This window comes from Engraulis encrasicolus, chromosome 7 (genome assembly GCF_034702125.1).
Source record: "Engraulis encrasicolus isolate BLACKSEA-1 chromosome 7, IST_EnEncr_1.0, whole genome shotgun sequence".
Classification (NCBI taxonomy): domain Eukaryota; kingdom Metazoa; phylum Chordata; class Actinopteri; order Clupeiformes; family Engraulidae; genus Engraulis; species Engraulis encrasicolus.
Window position 1 is genome coordinate 8678614 of NC_085863.1, and position 5000 is coordinate 8683613.

General features: G+C 39.8%; 1 protein-coding gene and 1 long non-coding RNA gene across 2 annotated transcripts in view; one reads left to right on the top strand and one right to left on the bottom strand.

Moving 5' to 3' along the window:
• gabrr3a (gamma-aminobutyric acid type A receptor subunit rho3a) overlaps nt 1-5000 on the top strand; it is a 35555-nt gene that overhangs the window by 17120 nt on the left and 13435 nt on the right. The window lies entirely within an intron of this gene.
• Nucleotides 755-5000, bottom strand: part of LOC134451949 (uncharacterized) — a 4788-nt gene continuing 542 nt past the window's right edge. The window contains exons 2-6 of the long non-coding RNA XR_010035317.1: nt 4337-4377; nt 4103-4173; nt 3281-3346; nt 3071-3137; nt 755-866 (exon numbers count right to left, since the gene is read on the bottom strand). This is a non-coding gene — a long non-coding RNA (uncharacterized LOC134451949). The remainder of the gene's footprint in view (nt 867-3070; nt 3138-3280; nt 3347-4102; nt 4174-4336; nt 4378-5000) is intronic.

The following is a 5000-nucleotide window of genomic DNA, read 5'->3' on the forward strand; positions in this document are numbered from 1 at the left end:
TTGCTCTTTCCATACATGAAAGGGGAAAAGAGAGGAATCTTCTCCACTGACTATCATTTTGAATTTCTAGAAATACAGATTTTTAGTAAACATTTTCGTAATACATTTATACATTTTCGTTTATTACTAAGTAAATATTCATGAAAAGGACACAGTTGGTAATAGGCAGCACCGTTTCAATGTGCAGCATAGTTGCCTACTCTGGTCACCATCCTACACAGTGCACCTTTAAGAAAATAATTTGTTTGGTTGCTGTGAAAAAGTGCTCTCTGGCTGGATTAGCATTCATGTGAACACATCGGGCACAAATAAAATTGACTCTACATACAGTTATTTTAGCTCATTGACTAAGTGCATTAGTCCACACTTGTAGGTGTGCGTGTGTGCGTTCATGCGCGTATACTGTATGCATGTGCACGTATAATGTATGCATGTGCGCGTGCATCTGGCAGTCCACCATTCATTTGGTTGTCCTCTTTGGTGACCACATTTGTGTCATTACCCAGTCTTATTTAAGTCTAGTTTTGGTATTTTGTTTGTCTTTAGTTTGGGTCAAAATCAACACAGTACGTACAAAACATATGCACACTCAAGTGCTATTCTTAAACCAGCAAGGAGCTGGAAGTGCATACAAGCAAATAGAGCTCTAGAAAAAAGGTACATTTCACTTAAAGAAGCAAAAATAACTGCTGTTTTTTAGTTGCTGAAAAAAAAAAGAAGAGTCCTTTCCGATTTGGTGTCACGTGTGTGACAGACATACACTAAAACTGACAATGTCCAAAGGGTGGGATGCCCAATCTTCTGTCAGAGCAGATTCCAATTGTGATGTCTTCAATTGCTTCGTCTACGGCAACTTCATCCATGACCTATTCAACACAGACAAAAGTAAATAAACACAAATTAACCAAGCCATTTGAATTAACAAATAAATCAACATTAAGCTGGGCAGTAGGTTATTGCAAAGTCCAAAGCATGTCCTCTGTTCCACTGTCAAGATTTCCTCAGTTCTAATTCTGATGTGGGACCTGGATGATGATTTAACACTGGTGTGAATTGGCCTGAAGTCGTCAAATACCAGAGCCAAAGCTGTGTAGTTGCCTTCATTCTGCAGGGATGTCAAACTCAAACCCAGGGCCAATTGTGACCCATGAAGTAATTTTATGTGGCCTGCAAGATCATTGCATAGCATGATAAGACTTTGACATGAAACTTGATGTGTCACAGGAATACCAGTGGGCCCAGGCCAATGAAAAAGCTCACTCTCATATGGAACAACACCCCAGGTCTACTGTGTCTCCTTGGCTGGGACCTACAAGTAGACAACCAGTGATGTCAATCCTCTGTTTAAGATGTTTCAGAGCACAGAGATGTAAGGGTCAGCTCGTCTCAATTAAGAGAACAACAAGTTTCATTATGCATATACAGGTACGGTATATACTGTTCCTTGCGAGAAGACTTTGAAGGAAAAGTCTACTGCATTGCTCTTTGTGCATGCGTGCAGTAATATGGCATGCAGGGCTTGTCTGTCAAGGGGCTGAATAAGTTTCATTGATGACTTATGATTAAAAATAAAACATGCAATATTCTAGGCAGACATACAACGGGCAATATAATGAAAAGCGTAACACAGCATGTGCACTCTGTCGACTCTGATTCCCCCCCTCCCCACCCCATCAGAGTGAAAAACATGTGTCAACAAAGTGCTCTCAGATATTATACCCTTCATTGTAGTGCTTGTTTTGTTTCTACATAGACGATATTAATATTTCTTTTTGTTTAGCTGCACATGAATTGTGTAGCAAGTGTATTGAAATAAGGAAACCGTGGGATAGCTTGCTCACTTTCAACTGAAGCCTCTCAATGTCATGTTGAGCATAGCACAATGCATACAAATAGTGTCACACTCCACACTGAGAGTGGGAACACCAGGGAGGTAGTCATCAACACTTCTCAGATCAGATCATCTTGTCTCAGATAACTCCAATTCTAGTACTAAGCAATAATCTAATATTCACTGGTCAGAGTACGACAAAATTTAAATATAAAAATTTGAGAAGCAGCTCCTTATACCACTGGAATATTTAGTCACCACCATTCAGATAACAGCTAATTTAAAGCAGGAGTCAAGTTGTTAAATGATTTATCTGGAGTTGGAACAAGTTTGCCTGATTTTTGCATGTTTGGGATGAAATACAGTCACTCTAGAGCAAAATCAAGGCAAAAGGATGCGTTTTGAGAAAGTTTGATAATATCACGTTAGCCTCGTTAGCCATATCAGCTATGCAATATGAAAGATGCGGGCATCGTTTTTCGGCGGTTACACACATTTCAAAAACACAACATTTTAAAGTCTTGCACAGCTCAAAACAACGTCACACTTACCTCGTAATATGTTGAGGGTATCCACACATAAACCAAAGTGTCCAAAGTCCTTCATGTATTCTTGAAAGGTCTGCAGAATGTGTTTTGTGAAGCTACTACCTTGAGAATATCTAAATTACGGTCAAGACAACTATTTGACACTAAAGCCCACCAAGTAGATTGCCGAGTGCGTCGCACCATCAGCTATGATTATTTCCATAGCGAGTAACCACAGCTGATGGTGCGACGCACTCGGCAATCTACTTGGTGGACTTTAGTGTCAAATAGTTGTCTTGACCGTAATTTAGATATTCTCAAGGTAGTAGCTTCACAAAACACATTCTGCAGACCTTTCAAGAATACATGAAGGACTTTGGACACTTTGGTTTATGTGTGGATACCCTCAACATATTACGAGGTAAGTGTGACGTTGTTTTGAGCTGTGCAAGACTTTAAAATGTTGTGTTTTTGAAATGTGTGTAACCGCCGAAAAACGATGCCCGCATCTTTCATATTGCATAGCTGATATGGCTAACGAGGCTAACGTGATATTATCAAACTTTCTCAAAACGCATCCTTTTGCCTTGGTTTTGCTCTAGAGTGACTGTATTTCATCCCAAACATGCAAAAATCAGGCAAACTTGTTCCAACTCCGGATAAATCCTTTAAGGTGCACTGGGTAGGGTTGTGGCCAAAGTGAATGCTTTACCTTGTGGACTTCGAACAGTGCTGGCCATTGCAGTGGGACTGGTGATTCTTTTCAATTCAGCACTGATCTGAAAAGACATAAAGAGCCCAAAGGATTTAACGATCAAATCATTAACATTAGGAGAAAGCCACACACACATTCAAGAAAGGAGATAAAACGCTGTAATTCACAAATAAAAACATTAAAGACAATCCGAATTGAATGTCTTACCTTGCGAACTTTGAACAGTGCAGGCCACTGTGCCAGAAGTCCTCAGAAATGGTGCATCTTGTACAACTTAATGAAAGAAAGAAAGAAAGAAAGAAAGAAAGAAAGAAAGAAAGAAAGAAAGAAAGAAAGAAAGAAAGAAAGAAAGAAAAAGGAGAACATTTGTAACCTGTGCAGCATGAGTTCTGGAAATAAACTACTTTTAAAAAAAAATCACTCTCACCTTTAAAATCGCAGACTGTATCATGATCTGCTTCAATTGTCATGGTACATGTTGGTGAAATTCAGATTTCCAATATTGACTCCATGCATCCAGCCTAAAACCATGTCTGTCCCACTACCACTACTTGACCATGAGCATGGGACAGTTTACTTTGTACTACTCACTTGGTTAACACCACACATGCTTGACACCATCCGAAAAAATGTGTTCATGTTGGTGTCATCAGACCAGAGGACATGGTTCCAGCAATCCATATCTGAAGTCTGTTTGTCTCTGATGAAACCATGATGAACACATTTGCTTCAGATTGTTTCAAGCATGTGTGATAGTAGCCAAGGGAGAAGTATAAAGAAAACAGTCCCATGTTTACGGTCAAAAATGGTGGTGGTACTGATTTGTTTTGGGATTCTATGAATGGCATCAACATTGGGAAGCTGACTGCCACCAAAAGAAACATGCATATGAATGTACTGGTACCATGACTACTAAGGCAGATCATGATCCTCTCTATGGGGTTTTAACATGCAGGGGTGTAACTCAATAGTTAAAGGCTTTCTGCTCAGGAACCATCAAGTAGACAGGCGAAAAAGACAGAAACTTACATCAGCCAATTCAGCAACAGTTGCTTGGATTGCAGGGGAACTGTGGTGATTATTTTGAATTCAGCACTGATCTGAAAAGACATAAAGAGCCCAAAGGATTGACAAATCATAAACATTAGGGAAAGCCACACACACACACACACACACACACACACACACACACACACACACACACACACACACACACACACACACACACACACACACACACACAATCAGCATTGAATGTCTTACCTTACAGACTTCGAACAGTGCAGGCCACTGTGCCAGAAGTCCTTAAAGAAAGAAAGAAGGAATTGGTGAGGTTTAACATTTATAAACAGCACATGATTTGTGAATGAGGAGCATGCATTCTGTAAAATAGGCTACTTGTAAACAATGCTCCACTTAAAAGAGGAAGATATAGGCTAAGTAAAACGAGATAACAAGGCAGTGCATGCTTTGCATTGCACCATAAGTGCAAGTAAAAAAAAGTGCTATGCACTTCAATAAATAGGATACTATTCCCACATGTTTCATCCAATTCCATGTGCAAAGTTTAAATTCAGATTATATGCACTCTATCTAGGTCGGTTGTTCTTTGACTTTGTGTGCAGGAAAGCTTACATTTGATTAATCTTCGGTTAAGACCACAAGTGCATGTGTGCATTAAACACCTGGGTTGGGTCAAAAAACAAAAAACTTTAAAAATAGAATGCTTGGCTTAAAATGAACACACCGAAACGACGCCAGCCCTCTGTTCTCGTGAGCATGCAACGTGTTCGTTGAAGTTCTAGTTCGCTGTGCACCCCCACCACCCCTCCCCCATTAACGGATCAGACCCTCCCGCGCAAATATAGCTATTAACTGAAGATGACCAGCTAGATTGTTGTACAGTAGCAGTTTTTACTACATCATT